The sequence below is a fragment of the Peromyscus maniculatus genome, chromosome 7, assembly GCF_049852395.1.
Source record: "Peromyscus maniculatus bairdii isolate BWxNUB_F1_BW_parent chromosome 7, HU_Pman_BW_mat_3.1, whole genome shotgun sequence".
NCBI classification, from domain to species: domain Eukaryota; kingdom Metazoa; phylum Chordata; class Mammalia; order Rodentia; family Cricetidae; genus Peromyscus; species Peromyscus maniculatus.
Genome location: NC_134858.1, coordinates 16,247,379 through 16,269,618, shown reverse-complemented (window position 1 = coordinate 16,269,618; position 22,240 = coordinate 16,247,379). Strand labels below are relative to the sequence as shown.

The 22,240-nt window shown below is 41.3% G+C and overlaps 1 protein-coding gene across 8 annotated transcripts in view; it reads left to right on the top strand.

Annotated features, from left to right (window-relative positions):
• Positions 1 to 1,542: 1,542 nt before the first annotated feature.
• The window catches only part of LOC102916229 (uncharacterized), a 44,670-nt gene continuing 23,972 nt past the window's right edge, over positions 1,543 to 22,240 (top strand). For 2 of the 8 annotated variants that reach the window (XM_076575749.1, XM_076575744.1), the window contains exons 1-3: positions 1,663 to 1,745; positions 1,990 to 2,067; positions 16,167 to 16,312. The gene's annotated coding sequence lies outside the window, so the exon portion shown is untranslated. Of the gene's footprint in view, positions 1,746 to 1,989; positions 2,068 to 16,166; positions 16,313 to 22,240 lie in introns of all 8 variants that reach the window. The other 6 variants (XM_076575748.1, XM_076575742.1, XM_076575746.1 and 3 more) reach the window with 5 other exon arrangements.

The window sequence follows — 22,240 nt, the reverse complement described above, 5'->3', positions numbered from 1 at the left end:
CTTAAAAATTGGGAAATACATCATGTAAAACAATGTGTCAGAATCAAAACAAAACAAAACAAAGCCTACTATGGAGGTTTGGTGTTGCCTTCTTATTCTGATATAAAAATGCATGGACCTCATCATTTAGCAACACAGTCCTGTGGGCCTCCCATTTCCATGATCCCAGAAGGCAAAAAACAAACAAAACAACAACAAAAAACAAAAAAGAAAAACCAAGAAACCAAAACAACAACAACAACAACAACAACAGCTGAAAGAAAAGGACTGGGATATGACTGAATACCTTTGGTGCAGGAAATTCTAGGGGTGTTCTAGACCAGACTGGTTTACACAGAGAATTCCAGGCCAACCAGGACTACATAGTGAGACACCCTCTCAAAAAAATTAGAAGGACATCGGAGGATTTGGAGAGAAGAAAGGGAGTAGAAGTAATAATGTAGTATTTTAATAAAATTAAAAAATATATGGAAACTCCACAGGCTGCTGAGAGTGTCAGTTTAGACGTTTCCCTCACAACTGACATTTGGACAGAAAGTTATATAGGAAAAAGACAGTACACAATCTCGAGACACAGGTGTGGACTTCTACAGGGTGTTTCATATAAGGCGTCTTCAGTGCACATAGACATATCAGTGCATGTATGAATGATCTTGTGTCTTTCTAAGTAATATTTTGCAAAGGATGTGATGTATAATAAGGTTTAAATATTGAGCAAAGCTGAAAATTTAAAGAACATTTAAAAATTTAGTACAATATATGATCTGGTTTACTAACTCTTCTTAATGAATTTCTATTTGCAAATGAAATTGTACGGTGGTTTTAAAAGCCTTGTTCAGATTTAGGGTTGAGAGGAGCGCTAATATGGTAAAATTCAAGATTATAGACATTTTGGCCCTAAGTAAGTACCATTTCTTTGTTGCCATATTATTATTCATTTTTATTTTAGACGGGTTCTCATTGTGTAGCTCCGACTCGCCTGGACTTGCTATGTAGATTACGCTGACCTCGAACTCAGGGAGAGTGTCTGCCTCTGCCTCGGGGTGCTGTGATTGCAGCATGTGTCATGTCTGGCTCTGATATTTTGTTTTTAAATCTGTTTTAACATATTGGTTTGAGATGTCTTTAGGAAAACACAACTTTTCTTTGTAAGCAATTTTTGTCTGTTTATCACCTGTGTCCACATTTTAAAATTTCCATCAGGAAGTCTCAGGGGGAGGAGTTTCTTTCCTTTTTCATGTCTTCTTCATTTTCCCTGTCCCTCTGGCCCGTCTCACCATCAACGGTTAGAATTTAGCATGATGTCCAGACAATACAAACGAAAGCCTAAAGACTGCTGTGGTCGAGTGGAGGCGACAGGCAGGTTCACAGACCTGGCAGCCTGTCAACAAGGGAAGAACAGGAACCGAGAGGAGGCAGGAGGGAAGGCTTGTGAGCCTCCTGAGACCCCGTACTTCCCGGTCTGTGTTTGATCTCGCTGTGGGATTGGTCATCGGGAAAGGCCGTCCTCGCCGGAAACCTTGCTCTAACTTCAGTCTCGTCCTTTGACACGGTTTTTAACGCCCGCTTCGGAATCAATCTGCACCCAGGTCCAGGGAGCCGAAATTTCCAGTCCGGGAAGGTTCCGACTCGGCAAGCGGAAGTGAACCGCAGCTCGTCTCCGTCTCTTCCGGTGTGGCTTCGCGCGGCCCCCTTCTCTTTTCTCCCTGGCGGCGGGCTGGCTTGGACGGGCTCTGTGAGGCCGGGTGAGGGGATGGGCGGTGGCGGGGGTGGGGAGTGAGGCCCGGGGGTGGCCTTCGTGGGGACCCCGCTCGTCCCCAGCCGCGCGTTTCGCCCCGGCGCCTCTCCGAGGCTCGGACCCAACGGTCCTCCGGTCCGGCCGGGGGCCATTTCGCTTAACTGTGCCTTGCTCTCCCTGTGCCTTCGAATGTAGTCCTCGCTGCCTCGAACGCCTTTAAGGTAATCTTACAAAAAATTTTGCTTTTCCAGAAGGAGAAGGATTTCCGCCGTTGGAGTCCGGCTTGGCGACCCGTCGCCCCACGGACCTGGCCAGCCTGGCGCTTACCGGTGAGCAGTGGGTAGAAGCTGACGGACAGGAAAAGTCTCAGGATGAGGGGCTTCTTTTTCATGTCCTCTTAGCCCTGTCTTTCTAGCCCGTCTCACTATTAACGATTAGGTTTTAGCATCCTTCCTTTTGGGAAACAGATACATTCCATTAGTTCGGTTTTTTTTTTTTTTTTTTTTTAAAAAAACTATCCTACATCATTTTGGCATGTTACATTTAGTCAGAGAAAAATGTAAATGCTCAGGGTGTGCATATTCGTGTGTTGTGCAGACTGCAAATCATCCCTTACCCCTTCATCCCAGCAATAAAGTGTTCACAAGTGAAAAACAGGGAACTTGGCACTGAAGTGATGGCTTATAAAAAACTGGAGTTGGGATGGAGAGATGGCTTAGTGGTTAAGAGCTCACATGGCACTTCCGGAGGACCTGAGTTTGGTTCCCAGCACTCTTGTTAGTGGCTCATAACACTGTAACTCCAGCCATGAGGGGATGGGGAGACCAGGGGCTTTCACTCATAAACACATACACATAGTTGAATAAATAAGTGGAACACTATTAAGGAATGGATGGAGCTTTATTTTTCTAAAATAGTATATTTGAACTTTATTATTTTCTCTGTGGAGGGGCATGTTTCAGGAAAACTTAAAATCATTTCGTTGTGTTAAATTTCAGGAAAACAATGGGTTTCATTATATGTTCATACATGCACATTGTGTATTTTGATCTTATGCTCTCTTGCCTCTTCTCATCTTTTTGTTAAATAGTCCCTCGTATAGGTTTTTCTTTAAAAACAAAGTTTATTGGGGCTGGAGAGATGGCTCTGTTTTAGAGCACTTGTTGCTCTTGTAGGTGGCCTTGGGTTCAGTTCCCAACATCCATGAGGTGGTTCACAACCATCTGTAATTCCAGTTCCAGAGTATTGGACATCCTCTTTTGGCCTGGAGGGGCACTAGCCTCCCTCCACATGTACATGCAGGCAAAACATTAAAAAAAAATCTTTAAAAAGAGGTGTGTGTGTGTGTGTGTGTATCTTTGGGTGTGTGTATGCCTTTCTGTAGAGGCCAGAAGAGGGTGAATTAATGATCACCTGAAGCTGGACTTACAGGTAGGTAGCTGGTATGGGTGCTGGAAACAGCTGTTCCTCTGAAAGAGCAGCACTTACCATTCTGCATCTCTCCAGCCTCAATTTTTAAAATTTATTTTCTCATTATTATTACTATTATTTTAAAAAACTTTTTTTTATATGTGTGAGTATTTTGTCTGAGTGTAGATCTGTGCACTCTGTGAGTGGAATTTTCATGGAGGCCAGAAGAGGATATCAGATTCCCTGTAACTGGAGTTACAGATTGTCATGAGCTGCTCTGTTGGTGCTGGGAATTGAATCCTGGTCCTTTGAAAGAGCAGCCAGTGTTCTTAATTTCTGAGCCCTCTCTTAGCTTCATTATGATGTTTATTTTATTTATTCATTTTTGAGACAAGGTCTGTAGTCAAGGCTAGCCTGACAACTCACTGTGTGACCCAGTACAGTCAAACTTCAGCTTCCCTGGTGCTTGGATTACAAGCATGGATGAACCACTGTGCCTGGCCTTTTTGTTTTTAAATCTAGATTTTATTAGAGAAGACAATATTTGTTAGTTTTCTTGCTTAATGTGATCTCTTTCTATCCATGTACCAAGCTCAACCATTGTAAGACAACCATATGTTAAACTATTCGAACTTTGAGGTCTTCCTCCTTTGGATTTATCCTATTAAAGTCACAGCAGTAACTTAGCTGATGAGAGCTGATGGGTTAGCCCTACCTGCTGAGACTGAGGAACAGGATAGCTTGAGCCTGTGAGATCTGGGCTAGCTGTGACAACAGAATGAGATGTTCCCAACAAGAAAAATTGTCGAAGTGATTAAACAAAAATGTTAATGTACAGCTGAGGAAGTCTAGATTCACCAAGTCACAGTGGGAGTGCGCAGACCTGTTGTAAGCCTGAGAACCAGAATCGTGTCAGCCCAGAATAATTTTAAAATGACTACACTGTTCAGGCATGGTGGTGCACGCCTTCATTCCCAGCACTTTGGAGGTAGAGGCAAGCAGATCTCTAAAGTTCGAGGTCAGCCTGGTCTACAAAGTGCATTCCAGGACAGCCAGAGCTAGGCAGAGAAACAGTCAGTCTCAAAAAACAAAACAAAACAAAACCCAAAATACTGAACAAGACACCTCCTGGTCCTGGTCTGATCCTAAGCAGTGGAAAGGACAGTAAGGGAAATTGGGTCCTAAGCCATTGGTCACAGTCACTGTGCAAGCCAGGTTTGGAGTGACCATTCACAAGGTGAGTCTAGAAACTTGCTGGCAGTCTAATGGCTATCAGCCTCATTTAGTGAACATCTAGTTCAGAAAAATAACAGTGAAGACATGTATATATATATATATATATATATATATATATATATATATATATATATTTATGCAGACTACAAATCTGTTGAAGGCTACACTTCAAGTAAAATCTCAGAGTAGGAAATGATTTTTACAGCTCTCAAGAAATTCGACAACTTCAATTTGGTGGAATTAAATGGCTGGATTCATGTTCCTTTAACTGACAGTTATAATAAGCCAACTTGAACGTTCATGATACAGATTGCTATTCTACCCAGTCACTGAATAGAAGAGGCACCCACATGAGACAAATTAAAAAGTATATACCAGTGGACGAGAGCTCCATTGGGAAGTTTCCTAGATATATAGTCATTAGTTTCATGATGTATCCTTCAACATGCTTACTTTAAAAATGGGACAAATGTGACTGAACAAACATTTTTATGCTATCTTACATACATCAAGTATCGCTAGTGAAAAAGGCATGTTATTTTGCAATTTTCTATACATTTAAAAGAATTTTAATTTTGATAAGTAACTTTTGGGTTAAAAAATATCAGTGTAAAGCGGGCAGTGGTGGTGGCTTTAATCCCAGCACTCGGGAGGCAGAGGCAGGCGGATCTCTGTGAGTTCAAGGCCAGCCTGGGGCTACAGAGTTTCAGGAAGGTGCAAACCTACACAGAGAAACCCTGTCTTGAAAAACAAAACAAACAAACAAACAAACAAAAAAAAAAAAAAAAAGAAAGAGAGAAAGGGAAAAAAAGTGTGAAAAAGCAGATTTCCATGTTGCTCCAAAACTCATCTTTGGTCAGTTGACTCAAATATCCTTAAGCTTATTATTGTTACTAATATCGAGACAGGGTCTTTCTGTGTAACAGTGGTTGGTTGGCCTAAGACTCAATACCAGACTGGCCTTGGAATCACAGTAATCCATCTGTTTTGCTTCCTGGTTCTCCACACCTAGGCCTGTTTATTATTTGAGTGTGTGTGTGTGTGTGTGTGTGTGTGTGTGTGTGAGAGAGAGAGAGAGAGAGAGAGAGAGAGAGAGAGAGAGAGAGAGAGAGAGAGAGAGAGCGCGAGCAAGCGAGCGAGCGAGCTTCTCAGTTTCAAGAGGTCCCATTTATTAATTGTTGCTCTCAGTGTTTGTGCTATGGTGTTATATTTAGGAAGTGGTCTCCTGTGCCAATTCATTCAAGACTATTTCCTACTTTCTCTTCTATCAAGTTGAGCGTAACTGGATTTATGTTGAGGTCTTTGATCCACTTGGACTTGAGTTTTGTGCGTGGTGACAGATATGGATCTATTTGCAATCTTCTACATGTTGACATCAAGTTATGCCAGCACCATTTGTTGAAGATACTTTCTTTTTTCATGGTACAGTTTTGGCTTCTTTGTCAAAAATCAGGTGTTCATATGTGTGTGGATTAATGTCCGAGTCTTCAGTTCGATTCCATTGGTCTACATGTTGTAATTTATGCCAGTACCAAGCTGTTTTTATTACTATAGCTCTATAGTAGAGCTTGAGGTCAGGGATGGTGATGCCTCCAGAGGTTGCTTTATTAAACAGGATTCTTTTAGCTGCCCTGGGTTTTTTGTTTTTCCACATGAAGTTGACTATTGCTCTTTCCAAGTCTGTGAAGAATTGTGTTGGGATTTTGATGGGGATTGCATTGAATCTGTAGATTGCTTTTGGTAAGATTGCCATTTTTACTATGTTAATCCTGCCTATCCGTGAACATGGGAGAGCTTTCCATTTTCTGATATCTTCTTCATTTTCTTTCTTCAGAGACTTAAAGTTCTTATCGTACAGGTCCTTCACTTGTTTAGTTAGTGTTATCCCAAGGTATTTTATATCATTTGTGGCTATTGTAAAGGGTGATGTTTCTCTGATTTATTTCTCAGCCCTTTTATCATTTGTGTATAGAAGAGCTACTTATTTTTATTTTTTATTTTATTTTTTTTGAGTTAATCTTGTATCCTACCACATTACTGAAGGAGTTTATCAGCTGTAGGAGTTCCCTGGTAGAATTTTTGGGGTCACTTATGTATACTATCATATCGTCTGCAAATAGTGAAAGCTTGACTTCTTCCTTTCCAATTTGTATCCCGTTAATCTCCTTATGTTGTCTTATTGCTCTAGCTAGAATTTCAAGTACTATATTGAATAAATATGGGGAGAGTATACAGCCTTGTCTTGTTCCTGATTTTAGTGGAATCACTTTGAGTTTCTCTCCGTTTAATTTGATGGTGACTGTTGGCTTGCTGTAAATTGCCTTTATTATGTTTAGGTATGTTCGTTGTATTCCTGATCTCTCTAGAGCCTTTATCATGAAGGGGTGTTGGATTTTGTCAAAGGCTTTTTCAGCATCTAATGAGATGATCATGTGGTTTTTTTTCTTTCTTTCAGTTTGTTTATATGGTGTATTACATTGACATATTATGTTGAACCATCCTTGCATCCCTGGGATGAAGCTGACTTTTTCATGGTGGATAATTTTTTTGCTGTGTTCTTGGATTCGGTTTGCCAATATTTTATTGAGTATTTTTGCATCAAAGTTCATGAGGAAGATTGGTCTGTAATTCTCTTTCTTTGTTGCATCTTTGTGTGGTTTGGGTATCAGGGTAACTATAGCCTCATAAAAAGAGTTTGGTATGTTCCTTCTGTTTCTATTGTGTGGAACAATTCGAATAGTATTGGAATTAGCTCTTTGAAAAATCTGTTAGAATTCTGTGCTGAAACCATCTGGTTTTGGGCTTTTTTTGGTTGGGAAATTTTTTTTTTTTTTTTTGTGATATATATTTTTTATTTTACAATACCATTCAGATCTACATATCAGCCATGGGTTCCCCTATTCTCCCCCCTCCCATGCCCTCCCCTTACCCCCAGCCCACCCTCCATTCCCATCTCCTCCAGGACAAGTCCTCCCCCGAGGACTGTGATCGACTTGGTAGACTCAGTCCAGGGAGGTCCAGTCCCTTCCTCCCAGACTGAGCCAAGTGTCCCTGCATAAGTTCCTGGTTTCAAACAGCCAACTCATGGAATGAGCACAGGACTTGGTCCCACTGCCTAAATGCCTCCCAAACTGATCAAGCCAATCAACTGTCTCACCTATTCAGAGGGCCTGATTCAGCTGGGAGCCCCTCAGTCTTTGGTTCATAGTTCATGTGTTTCCATTCATTTGGCTATTTTTTTTTCAATAATTGAGTAAAACTGAAATTTATTATATGCCACAGTCGTCCTACGGACCTCCATGCTATATATATATAGCCTCTATGGTTCTATGGGTTGTGGTCTGATTGTTCATTTTATATCTAGAATCCACCAATGAGTGAGTACATACCATAACTGTCTTTCTGGGTTTGGGTTACCTCACTCAGGATGATATTTTCTAGTTCCATCCATTTGCCTGCAAATTTCATGCTTTCATTGTTTTTCTCTGCTGAGTAGTACTCCATTGTGTATATGTACCACATTTTTTTCATCCATTCTTCCGTTGATGGGCATCTAGGTTGTTTCCAGGTTCTGGCTATTACAAATAGTGCTGCTATGAACATAGTTGAGCATGTATCTTTATGGTATGTATCAGCATTCTTTGGGTATATGCCCAAGAGTGGGATGGCTGGGTCTTGAGGTAGTTTGATTCCTAATTTTCTGAGAAACCGCCATACTGATTTCCATAGTGGTTGTACAAGTTTACATTCCCACCAACAGTGGAGGAGTGTTCCCTTTGCTCCACATCCTCTCCAACATTGGTTGTCATTGGTGTTTTTGATCTTAGCCATTCTAACAGGTGTAAGGTGGTATCTCAGAGTCGTTTTGATTTGCATTTCTCTGATGATTAAGGATGTTGAGCATTTCTTTAAATGTCTTTCAGCCATTTGTAGTTCTTGTTTTGTGAATTCTCTGTTTAGCTCTTTAGCCCATTTTTTAATTGGACTGTTCAGTGCTTTGATGTCTAGTTTCTTGAGTTCTTTATATATTGTGGAGATCAATCCTCTGTCAGATGTGGGGTTGGTGAAGATCTTTTCCCAATCTGTTGGCTGTCTTTTTGTCTTATTGACTGTGTCTTTTGCCCTGCAAAAGCTTCTCAGTTTTGAGAGGTCCCATTTATTAATGGTTGTGCTCAGGGTCTGTGCTGTCGGTGTTTTATTTAGGAAATGGTCTCCAGTGCCAATGCGTTCAAGAGTGCTTCCTATCTTCTTTTCTATTAAGTTTAGTGTAACTGGGTTTATGTTTAGGTCTTTGATCCACTTGGACTTGAGTTTTGTGCATGGTGACAGATATGGATCTATTTGTAATCTTTTACATATTGACATCCAGTTATGCCAGCACCATTTGTTGAAGATACTTTCTTTGTTCCATTGTATAGTTTTGGCTCCTTTGTCAAAAACCAGGTGTTCATATGTGCATGGATTAATGTCAGGGTCTTCAATTCGATTCCATTGGTCCGTATGTCGGTTTTTATACCAGTACCAAGCTGTTTTTATTACTATAGCTCTATAGTAGAGTTTGAGGTCAGGGATGGTGATGCCTCCAAGGGTTGTTTTATCGTATAGGATTCTTTTAGCTATCCTGGGTCTTTTGTTTTTCCATATAAAGTTGAGTATTTTTCTTTCCAAGTCTGTGAAGAATTGTGTTGGGATTTTGATGGGGATTGCATTGAATCTGTAGATTGCTTTTGGTAAGATTGCCATTTTTACTATGTTAATCCTACCTATCCATGAGCATGGGAGGTCCTTCCATTTTCTGATATCTTCTTCAATTTCTTTCTTTAGAGATTTAAAGTTCTTATCAAAAAGGTCTTTCACTTGTTTAGTTAGTGTTATCCCAAGGTATTTTATATTATTTGTGGCTATTGTAAAGGGTGATGTTTCTCTGACTTCTTTCTCAGCCCTTTTATCATTTGTGTATAGGAGGGCTACTGATTTTTTTGAGTTGATCTTGTATCCTGCCACTTTACTGAAGGAGTTTATCAGCTCTAGAAGTTCCCTGGTAGAGTTTTTGGGGTCACTTATGTATACTATCATATCATCTGCAAATAGTGAAAGTTTGACTTCTTCCTTGCCAATTTGTATCCCTTTGATCTCCTTTTGTTGTCTTATTGCTCTAGCTAGAACTTCTAGTACTATATTGAATAAATATGGGGAGAGTGGACAGCCTTGTCTTGTTCCTGAATTTAGTGGTATCGCTTTGAGTTTCTCTCCATTTAATTTGATGTTTGCTGTTGGCTTGCTATAAATTGCTTTTATTATGTTTAGAAATGTTCCTTGTATTCCTATTCTTTCTAAGACCTTTATCATGAAGGGGTGTTGGATTTTGTCAAAGGCTTTTTCAGCATCTAGGGAGATGATCATGTGGTTTTTTTCTTTCAGTTTGTTTATATGGTGTATTACATTGACTGATTTCCGTATGTTGAACCATCCTTGCATCCCTGGGATGAATCCTACTTGGTCGTGATGGATGATTGTTTTGATGTATTCTTGGATTCGGTTTGCCAATATTTTGTTGAGTATTTTTGCATCAATGTTCATGAGGGAGATTGGTCTGTAGTTCTCTTTCTTTGTTGCATCTTTGTGTGGTTTGGGTATCAGGGTAATTGTAGCCTCATAAAAAGAGTTTGGTAGTGTTCCTTCTGTTTCTATTGTGTGGAACACTTTGAAGAGGATTGGTATTAGTTCTTCTTTGAAAGTCAGGTAGAATTCTGCACTGAAACCATCTGGTCCTGGGCTTTTTTTAGTTGGGAGACTTTTGATGACTGTTTCTATTTCTTTAGGGGTTATTGGTCTATTTAAATGGTTTATCTGGTCTTGATTTAATTTTGGTATTTGGTATTTATCCAGAAAATTGTCCATTTCTTCCTGGTTTTCCATTTTTGTGGAGTACAGGTTTTTGAAGTATGATCTGATGATTCTCTGGATTTCCTCATTGTCTGTTGTTATGTCTCCCTTTTCATTTCTGATTTTGTGAATTTGGGTGTTCTCTCTTTGCCTTTTGGTTAATTTGGCTAGTGGTTTGTCTATCTTGTTGATTTTTTCAAAGAACCAACTCTTTGTTTCATTGATTTTTTGTATTGTTCTCTTGTTTTCTATTTCGTTGATTTCAGCCCTCAATTTGATTATTTCCTGGCGTCTATTTCTCCTGGGTGAGTTTGTTTCTTTTTGTTCTAGAGCTTTCAGTTGTGCTGTTAATTCATTGGTATGGGATTGCTCCATCTTCTTTATGTGTGCATTTAGAGCTATGAATTTTCCTCTTAGCACTGCTTTCATAGTGTCCCATAAGTTTGGGTATGTTGTACTTTCATTTTCATTGAATTCTAGGAACTCTTTAATTTCTGTCTTTATTTCTTCCTTGACCCATTGATGTTTCAGGTGGGTATTATTCAGTTTCCATGAGTTTGTGGGTTTTCTATAATTTTTGTTGTTATTGAGTTCTAACTTTAAGGCTTGGTGGTCTGATAAAATACAGGAGGTTATTCCAATTTTTTTGTATCTGTTGAGATTTGTTTTGTGTCCAAGCATGTGGTCAATTTTTGAGAAGGTTCCATGGGGTGCTGAGAAGAAGGTATATTCTTTTGTGTTAGGATGGAATATTCTGTATATATCTATTAGGTCCATTTGAGTCATAACATCTGTTAGGTCCTTTATTTCTTTGTTAAGTTTCAGTCTGGTAGATCTATCTTTTGGTGAGAGTGGTGTGTTAAAATCTCCCACTACTAATGTGTGGGGTTTGATGTGCGTTTTAAACTTTAGTAGTGTTTCTTTTATGAATGTGGGTGCTTTTGTATTTGGAGCATAAATGTTTAGAATCGAGACTTCATCTTGGTGGATTTTTCCTGTGATGAATATGTAATGTCCATCCTGGTCTCTTTTGATTGATTTTAGTTTGAAGTCTATTTTATTAGATATTAGGATAGCTACACCAGCTTGTTTCTTAGGTCCATTTGCTTGGAAAACCTTTTCCCAGCCCTTTACTCGGAGGTAGTGTCTGTCTTTGGAGTTAAGGTGTGTTTCTTGTATGCAGCATATGGATGGGTCCTGTTTTCTAATCCATTCTGTTAGTCTGTGTCTTTTTATAGGTGAGTTGAGACCATTGATATTGATGGATATTAATGACCAGTGATTGTTAATTCCTGTTATTTTTTTGGTTGTGTTGTGTTGTCCTTCTGTGGTGTATGTTGGTGTAGGATTATCTATTGCTTGATTTTTCATGGATGTGTTTAGCTTCTTTGGGTTGGATTTTCCCTTCTAGTGCTTTCTGTAGGGCTGGGTTTGTGGACAGGTATTGATTAAATCTGGTTTTATCCTGGAATATTTTGTTTACTCCGCCTATGGTGATTAAGAGTTTTGCTGGGTATAATAGTCTGCTTTGGCATCCATGGTCTCTTAGTGTCTGCATGAGGTTTGTCCATGATCTTCTATCTTTCATAGTCTCTATTGAGTAGTCTGGTGTTATTCTGATGGGTTTGCCTTTATATGTTACTTGGTCCTTTTCCTTTGCAGCTCTTAATATTTTTTCTTTATTCTGCGTGTTTAGTGTTTTGATTATTATGTGGCGAGGGGACTTTTTTTTTGGATCCAGCCTATTCGGTGTTCTGTAAGCTTCTTGTATCTTCATAGGTATTTCTTTCTTTAGGTTAGGAAAGTTTTCTTCTATGATTTTGTTGAATATATTTTCTGTGCCTTTGAGTTGGTATTCTTCTCCTTCTTCTATCCCTATTATTCTTAGGTTTGGTCTTTTCATGGTGTCCCAAATTTCCTGGACGTTTTGTGTTACGACTTTTTTGTCTTTAGTGTTTTCTTTGACTGACGAATCTATTTTCTCTATCGTGTCTTCAGTGTCAGAGATTCTCTGTTCCATCTCTTGCAATCGGTTGGTTATGCTTGTTTCTGTAGTTCCTGTTCGTTTTGTCAGGATTTCTATTTCCAGCATTCCCTCAGCATGTGTTTTCTTTATTGTCTCAAATTCATTTTTCAGATCTTGGAATGTTTCTTTCATCTGTTTAATTGCTTTTTCTTGGCTTTCTTTGATTTCTTCCCATTTTTTGTTCGTTTTTTCTTCCATTTCTTTAAGGGAGTTTTTTATTTCCTCTTTAATGGAGTTTTTCATTTCCTCTTTAAGGGAAGTTTTTATTTCCTCTTTAAGGGAGTTTTTTATTTCCTCTTTAAGGAAAGTTTTTATTTCCTCTTTAAGGTAGTTTTTCAATTCCTCTTTAAGGAAAGTTTTTATTTCCTCATTGAGGGAATGTTTTATTTCTTCTTTAAGGGCCTCTATCATCTTCTTAATGTCATTTTTAGGGTTGATTTCTTCTGTTTCTTCTGTCATGGTATGTTTAGGTCTTGCAGGTGTAGAATCACTAGGTTCTGATGTTGCCATATAGGTCTTTATGTTGTTGCCTGTATTTTTGCACTGGCGCCTACTCATCTCTTCCTCTGTGAGGTGCAGGTGGTGTCTGTGTCTGAGAGTGCCTCTCTTGTTCTAATTTTTAGTCTTGGTTTAGTAGGGGTTCTTGGTTAAATTGGTGCTTTTGGGCTATTTCTTCAGGGGCAGCTGATTTCGATCGGTGAATTATATACTTATGATTCTGGTGATCTGGTTTGGTGTCTGGGTAGCGCCTTCTTCTGTGTTCTCAGGTCACTTTTTGTTCATTTGTCAACTCCTCAGCTGATCTTGTTTCTTCAGACTTTAAACTGTAGGCATCTGAATCCTCTCCCAGATGGGTTTCACCTGAGCAGGGTAGTCTCACCAACACCTCCAAGTTGTTGGGTTTCACAGGATCAGCAGCTGGGCCCTGGGTTGTCCTCAGACGGAGTGTTCAGATTCGTTCTGGTTCTGACCCACGGAGATAGCTTCTTCCCCAGATGTTGGGGTTAGGGGCGTCCCTGTTCCAAGCTGTGTCTGCTTGTCTCCGTCCCTGGGCCTGTTTACCTCTGCGGTCCGCCGCCGGGCCTGTATGTCCCTGTCAGTTGCCGCTGGGTCTGTCTGCCTCTGGGGGCCGCCACCGGGCCTGAATGTCCCTGTCGGCCGCTGCACATCTACCTCAGCGGGCTGCTGCTGGGCCCGTCTTCCTCCACAGGCCGCCGCCACAGGCCTACCTGCGTCTGCTTGTCTCCGCCGCCGGGCCTGTCTACCTCTGTGGACCGCCGCTGGGCCTGAATGTCTCTGCCGGCTGCCGCCGGGCCTGAATATCTCTGTCGGCTGCCGCCGCTGGGCCCGTCTACCTCAGCGGGCTGCTGCTGGGCCCGTCTACCTCTGCGGGCCGCCGCCGCAGGCCTACCTGCGTCTGCTTGTCTCTGCCGCCGGGCCTGTCTACCTCTGTGGGCCGCCGCTGGGACTGAATGTCTCTGCCGGCTGCCTCCGGGCCTGAATATCCCTGTAGGCTGTCGCCGCTGGGCCCGTCTACCTCAGCGGGCTGCTGCTGGGCCCGTCTACTTCTGTGGACCGCCGCTGGGCCTGAATGTCTCTGCCGGCTGCTGCTGGGTCTGAATATCCCTGTCAGCTGCCGCCGCTGGGCCCGTCTACCTCCACCGGCCCCCGCCGCAGGCCTACCTGCGTCTGCTTGTCTCTGCCGCCGGGCCTGTCTACCTCTGTGGGCCGCCGCTGGGCCTGAATGTCTCTGCCGGCTGCCGCCGGGCCTGAATATCTCTGTCGGCTGCCGCCGCTGGGCCCGTCTACCTCAGCGGGCTGCTGCTGGGCCCGTCTACCTCCGCGGGCCGCCGCCGCAGGCCTACCTGCGTCTGCTTGTCTCTGCCGCCGGGCCTGTCTACCTCTGTGGGCCGCCGCTGGGACTGAATGTCTCTGCCGGCTGCTGCCGGGCCTGAATGTCCCTGTCGGCCGCTGCCGCCGGGCCTGTTTACCTCAGCGGGCCGCCGCTGGGCCCGTCTACTTCTGTGGGCCGCTGCTGGGCCTGAATGTCTCTGCCGGCTGCCGCTGGGTCTGAATATCCCTGTCAGCTGCCGCCGCTGGGCCTGTCTCAAAGACAGAATATTGATGAGCTATTGCAACAAAAAAAGAACATCTGGGATTGGAGAATCTGTCAGTGGCCTCATCCCTGGAGAAAACCGATTCTCCTTCTTCCATCAAGCATTAACTGTCTATAGTTTTTCATCTCACCAACTCCACAGCTTCCAAGGGCGAGATACTTCCTGTCTACCCACACCTATATGCCTTGCTGTTCTCTGGTTGGGAAATTTTAATGACTGTTTCTATTTCCTTAGGGGTTATTGTTCTATTTAAATAATTTATCTGGTCTTGATTTAACTTTGGTATGTGGTACCTATCCAGAAATTTGTCCATTTCTTTCAGATTTTCCAATTTTGTGGAGTAGAGGTTTTTGCAGTATGACCTGCTGATTCTCTGGAGTTCCTCAGTGTCTGTTGTTTTGTCTCCCTTTTCATTTCTGAGATTCTCTGTTCCATCTCTTGCATTCTCTTGGTTATGCTTGCACCTATAGTTCCTGTTTGTTTACTCAGATTTTCTATTTCCAGTATCCCTCTGTTTGTGTCTTCTTTATTGTCTCAATTTCAGTTTTTAAATCTTGAATTGTTTCCTTCATCTTTTTAATTCCTTTTTCTTGGCTTTCTTTGATTTCTTCCAATTTTTTGTTTGTTTTTTCTTTAATTTCTTTAAGGGGATTTTTCATTTCTTCTTTAAGGGAATTTTTCATTTCCTCTTTAAGGGCCTCTATCGTCTTCTTAAACTCATTTTTAGGATTGAATTCTTCTGCTTCTTCTGCATTGGTATGCTCAGGTCTTGCAGGTATAGAACCACTAGGTTCTCATGGTGTCAAATAGGTCTTTATGTTGTTGCCTGTATTTTTGCACTGGCATCTACTCATCTCTTCCTCCGCTTGGTGTAGCAGGTGTCTGTGTTTGAGGATGCCTCTCTTGTTCCAATTGGTAGTCTTGGTCCACTTGGAGTTCTTGGTCAAATTGGTGCTGATGGGCTCTGTTTCTCCGGGAGCAACTTAGTCCAATTGGTGTTAGTGGGTTCTGTCTCAGGGAGCAGCTGTTCCCAATTAGTGTAGGGTGGGCTTGTGGCTCTGGTGGTTGTTGGTGTCACATGGGATGGTTTTTCTTGGCGAGGGGGCAGGGAAAGAGGCTATTGTCCAGTCTCTGGTTCCAGTGGCTGTTCCCTGTCGGTGCAGGGTGGGCTTATGACTCCGGTGGTCGTTGGGGTCACAGTGGCAAGCAGGGAAAGGCAGCTGCCTGGTCCCTGGTGCTTCAGTGGCTGGAGGGGAGGGGCATGTAATGTGCCCCCAGGGTCTAGGGGCTAGAGACCTGGATTGGTGGCTGGACGGCTCCTTCTCTTGTGTTCTTGGGTTGCTCTTTGCTTGCTCACCAACTCCTCAGATGATCTTGTTTCCTTGTTTTATTTATATATATAGAGCAATATCCACAGCAGTTCAGTGTTTGCCTAACATCCATGAGTCCCTGGTTTTTGTCCCAGCACTGAAAAAATTAATATGATTCAAAGGCTATATAGGGCTTTCAAGAATTAAGTTCTGTTATATAAAATACAGCAGAGGGTTTACCAGTTTGATCATTCCTTGTTGTCTGTTCTGAGTCTGAAAAGAAACGATTCCCATATGAATTGTGATAGCTTTAATGCTGTTCATTGAGGTCCCTATATCCAACATTTAGTATTAAAATAAATAATTCTATGAAATCAACAGCTAGATGATATTTTGCTCTTAGATATTGGCTAACATATTGTATTTATTTCCTGTTTCAACAGTGTCTCAGAAACATTGTAGTTGAAACTCAAAAAGGGTTCAGTTCACCTCTTCCAGGCTGCTCTGGAGTCCCTCAGTACCTTTAAAAAAAAAAAAAGTATAGCCTTTGAAACATCCTAACTGTGTCCTCCTGTCTTCAAAAACACAGGTATGATGTAGTATTGATAGCATCCTTTACCAGGGACATTTAATGATTACTTTTAGTGATATATAAGTCTCTTAACATATTTCATTCCTTTTCTGGGTTCTCATGTATGTTTTAGTTACCTAAAGGAATAGTACTAAATAGAATGAACACCCCCCCCCCCCCCCCCCCCCCCCGCCTCCACACACACCCACACCCAGACTCACACACTGCCATATAGGATGCAGTCTGAGTAGTCCACCAGTGGCTGTCTCATGTCAGAAAAGCCAAGAATCTTGTAGTTCAGCCAGTCTACAAGACTACATGTCTCTGCAGTCAGTCCCAATCTGGTGCTAGAGCCCAGGAGAATTCTTGGATAATTACTGGTTTTCGGTCTACATTGGGATCCTGAAGAACTAGATTTGGTACTGACTACAGCATCAGGATAGATGAACTTGCCAGGGAGAGTGAGGACAATTAGGAAAAAGCATTTTCCTTCTTCCATATCTATCAGAAGATGTGGCCTAGGTTTAGGGTGGGTCTTCCTTCAGATAATCCGATTTAGAAAAGCCATAACAAGAGTGCCCAGTTTCTTGAGTTTTAGTTGATTCATATGTAGTCAAGTTGACAGCCAAAATTAGGGCATCACAAATCCACCCCTAACACAATCACATCTCCTTATGTTATGCTTAATTTCCAAATAAAAGTAAAAACGAGTTCATAATTTCACCTTGCATGATATAACTCCTCCACATACAATCAATCACAAATGCATTATATAATTTTGAATAAGTGGCAAGGTCCCTGGAGGAATGTTTGGTCTTTTAAATATGGTAATATACATTTATAATACTTAACCACTGACACTATCTCAATTGATGTTACATTACATGATAAAGAAATAGAGGAAAGAAGATGCAAACACTGCCTTACTATATGTAAACTTGTTTTTAACAAAGCAGGGCAGAAACACTCATGCCAGTTACTGTCCTCTTCTGTAGCTGGTCAGGTAGCCTTAGCTGGTATTTAAAACTATCCTCTACCTGCCTCCATGCTCAGCAAGCACCTCAGCAGACTTGATTTTTTTTTTTTTTTTTTTTTGGAGGAGTGACCCATACCTTCATCTCTGAAGATGACCCTTTGTTCCCCTGCCTGATTGATTGGGGTGTTGTAGTTTCCCGTTGACATTAATCACAGGACATATTTTCCTACTGGGTCTCTAGGGGGTTAGTGAGCAGAACTGCCTGCCTGCCTCCATGTTCCCTTACCATGGACACTAACCGTCTACAACCATGAATCCCAAATTAAATGTTTTCTTGTATAAGTTGCTTTGATCCATAGTTTTCTGTCACAGCAATAGAAAAGTAACCAAGACAGTGACCAAGGCAATATAGAAAAGGAAGGGTTTATTTGGGCTTACAGTTCCCGAGGGATAAAGCTCCATCCCTGTCATGGTGGGGAGGTGTGGCAGCAGGCAGACATGGTGACTGGAGCAGCAAACTGAGAACTCAAATCTTAAACTACAAGCATAAAGCAGAGAGATTGAACTGGGAATGGTGTGTGGCTTTTGAAATCTCAGAGTCCTCCTTTCTGAAATCCTCCAGCAAGGCCAGATCTCCTAAACCTCCTCAAACAGTGCTACCAATTTGGGACCAAGTATTCGACCATCTGAGTCTCTCGTGGACATTCTTACTCAAACCGCTCCGCAGAGGGAACATGGTCTACATTTACAGAGTTTATGTACATGTTGAAATCAGAAGGGACTTAGTTTTAGAGGCATGTCTGGACCTTGTGCTTCCTCTTCGTTCCCTTGGTAGATGCCAGGGTACTGGAGAGCAGCTCTTATTGAGAACTGTGGCTACCTCAGGAATTAACTGAGAGAACCATGAGACACGGATGGCACTGCTGAGTATCATGTGTGATAGAACTCTGTGGGATTTTGTTACTTTTCATCCCTTAGTCAGGATGTTCCTTGTAAAGGGTAAAGACCCAACAAATGATATATACCTGGCAAAACTTGAAGCAGTCATTTTAGTACTCAATGCTCTAAGCAACAAATTCTCACATCTTCCAATTCATTATAAATTACTAAACCACTGCTTTAGATTTTTCTCTATTAGGAAATGAAAAAAAAACTATATGCATCTCTGTCCATATAGATGACCAAAGTCGGCGGAGGGGGGCAGTCAAAGGGAGAACTTCGTATGGTTCTATGGTGTATATATATGTGTATATATATAATTATATACACACACACACATATATTACATTTATTTAATTTTGTGTGTGTATGTGTGCCCATGTGTGCCATACCGTGAGTGTGGAGGTCGGGGGACAACTTTTGAGACTCTGTTTGTCTGGAGACAACTTATGGGAATCATTCTTTCCTACACCTGTGAGAGAGAAGTCCCAGGGATTAAACTTAGGTCATCAGGCTCACATTCGAGTACTTCTGCCCACTGAGCCATCTTACCAGCTCCACATACTTTTTTTTTTTTAAAAAAACATAAATTTTTTTATTGATTCTTTGGGAATTTTACATTATGTATTCCAATCCTACCCATTTCCCGGTCCCTCCGTATCCGTTCCTCACCCTTGCAGCGTCCCTCCACAAGGAAAACTTAAAAAGAAATAATAAAAATCAAAAATAAGAAATAAAAATAATACAATTAAGAATATTAAGTCGGGTGGTGGTGGCTCACATCTTTAATCCCAGCACTCGGGGGTAGAGCTCTGTGAGTTTGAGGCCAGTCTGCTCTACAGAGTGAGTTCAGGACAGGCTCCAAAGCTACAGAGAAACCCTGTCTCAAAAAAAAAAAAGAAAAAAAAAAAAAAAGAAAAAAGAAAAGGAATATTAGTTAAAAACAAAAGCAAACAAAAAACCCCTACTTCACTCGTTCTTTCCCGACTCTCCATGGCCTCTTCATTCGTCTTAGTGACATTGGGAGCTGTTGTGTATCATGCAGTACACCCTTTTGTTGTGTATATCATGCAGTACACCCTTTTGTCCAAACAGCTTTATTTGCAGATGTTCAGTGTGTTGTTGGTCAGGTTCAAGGCCTCTGACTTCTGGCACACCATCAGTACTGGACCCTCCCTGAAACTCCTCTCGGATATCCTGCTGTTGCCCTGAGTAATGGAAATTTGTGGCTATGGGTCCTCAGGTCATCGATGGGGCCCACATATTTTTTCTTTTATTTTTGTTAATTTTTTTGAGAATTTTGTACAATGTTTTTTTTTTTTTTTTTTTTGAGACAGTTTTTCCATGTAGTCCTGGCTGTCCTGGAACTTGCCTGTAGACCAGGCTGGCCTTGAACTCAGAGATCCGCCTGCCTCTGCCTCTGCCTCTGCTGGGATTAAAGGCCTGGGCTACCACTAGTACTTTTTTCCTAAGGCTTTCAGGCATGTTACTAAGTTACTAATGAGAGGTCGGTCAGTTGGTTGGTCCTTCTATCTACCTATCTCATTGAGGCAGTGTCTCTGAGGAGTCCTGTAACTTGTTACATAGACCAGGATGGCATGTAGTGAATTCTCTGTATTATTTTGATGTAGGTATTTAGTGCTATGCACTTGTCTCTTAGAACTGCCTTCTTTGTGTCCTGTGGATTTGGGTATGTTGTGTTTTCATTTTCATTCTATTCCAAAAAGTGTTTTTATTTCTGTCTTGACTTTTTTTTTTCATTCAGTATTGAGTTCTTCTGCTTCCTTGAGTTTGTAAGCTTTCTGTTGTTGATATCCTACTTCAATCCATGGTGGTTAGAAGAAGGTGCTTCAATTTTCTTATATCTGTTGTCAGTTTTTGGAGAAAGGTTCGTGAGCTGCTGAGAAGAAATTCTATTCTTTTGTGTGTTTGAGTGAACTCTTTGTAGATATCTGCTAGGTCCATTTGAATTATGATGTTATTTAACCCCAGCACTTCTCTGTTTGGTTTAATCTGGATGACCTTTATTGATGAGAGTGGGTAATGGAAATCACCTACTATTACTGTGTGATTTTAGCTGTAGTAGTATTTCTGAACTTGGGTACCCTTGTGTTTGGTGTATAATTGTTTAGAATTGCAGTATTATCATGGTGGATTTGATGAGTATGTAGTACCCTTTCCTGTATCTTCTGATTAGTTTTGGTTTGAAGTCTGTTGTGTCAAGTATTAAAATCTACATGCTTCTTGGGTTCATATAATTGGAATATACTTTTCCTTCCTTTACCCTGAGATGATTCAGTCCATCCTTGATGGGTGTGTTTCTTTGATGTAGCAGGAGGATAGATCCTGTTTTCCAGTCCAGTTTATTAGTCTTTTATTGGGGGAATTGAGAGTAGTAATATTGAGAGTTATAATTGAGCAGTGTTTTGATTCCTGTTTTTATGTGCCCCCTCTTGATTTATTGATCTGATTTTATTTATTCCTTGTGTTTTCTTGAGTGTGGTTCACCTCTTCAGATTGAAGTTTTCCTTCTATTGTCTTTAGAGGTGGACTGGTAGATGGAAATTGCTTAAATTTGATTTTATTGTGGAATGTTTTTCTTTCTTTGTCTAATGTGATTGGTAGTTTTGCAGGGTATTATTGTCTGAGCTGACATCTGTGGTCTCTTAAAGTTTGTAGAACATCTACTCAGGTCTTTCTGTCTTTCAGTTGTCTCCATTGAGAAGTCAGGTGTTACTCTTGTGGGCCTGTCTGTATGTCTTTTTCCCTTATGGCTTTTCATATCCTTCCTTTGGTTATAGTGTGTCATGGAGAATTTCTTTTCTGGTCCAGCCTGTTGGATGTTCGGTATGCTTATTGCACTTCGATAGACACCTTCTTTAGATTGGGGAGCTTTTCTTCTAAGGTTTCAGTGCCTTTGACGTGTGTTTTTCTTCTTCCACCCATTGTTTGTATTATTTGGTCTTTTCATAGTGTCCCAGGTTTCTTAGGTATTTTGTGCCAGGTGTGTTTTTGTTGTGGTGGTGTTTTTATTTTTTATTTTTTTTGGATTTATCCATTTCTTTTACCTTGTCTTAAACACCCGAGAGTCCCTCTTCCATGTCTTGTACTGTGTTGGTGAGGCTTAGCTCTGAGGTTTTGTTTGACTTGGTCAATTTTTCATTTCTAGTTTTATTTCAGTTTTGATTTACTTTAGTGATTCTATTTCCTTGTTAAATTCCACTTTTATGTCTTGAATTGTTTTACTCAACTTTTTGTGTCTTTTCAGACTTTGATTTATTTATATCCTCTTTCTGGTCCTTGAACATTTATAATTGCTCTTTTGAAGTTCTCATCTTATGCTTAAGTATATTGCATTTCTCAGAGCCTACTGTAATAAGGCTGCTGGCTTCTGGTGGAGGGAGGCATATTGGTATTTTTGTGCTATGATCTAGGCATTTGGAATTACGGTTTGAGGTATTTCTTGGTGTCAGTACCTGGCCTTGTCTTGTGTAGGTGTTCTGTTCTTTGGTTGCCCTCTCTGGATCTTAGGCAAGTGTGATGGCTGTGGGGTCCCTGTTAGGTAGTGCTTCTGCAGGTCAGCAGGTGGCAAAGGAATGGAGCTAGACTAGGAAGAAAGGCTGAGAATGGCTGTGGGAAAGAGCTAGGGAGAGCAGAGGTCCATTACCAAGAAGCAGAGTCCCCAGGGAATGTAGATGTGGTGGGAGGTGAGTTTCCTGCAGCCAGGCTATAGTAGAATAAGTAGTATTCTAGAAAAATTAATAAAGAACAAGTCTGGAAAGACAGGAATGAAAAAGACTAGGGGGACCCTGAGTCTGCTTCAAGAAGTGGAGTTCCGAGATAATAGAGGTCCCAGGTAATGGAGGTGGGTGGGAGGAAGTGCTTCTGGGAGCATGCCACTGTGGGACTAAGAGTAAGTCTGGAGACAGTGTAAAGGAGAAGAGGAAGGAGAGTGAAAATTGGCTGGGTCCTGTTGGGGAACCCTGGTAGAATGTGTTTCTGCATATCAACGGCTGACAGAAAGGAATGGA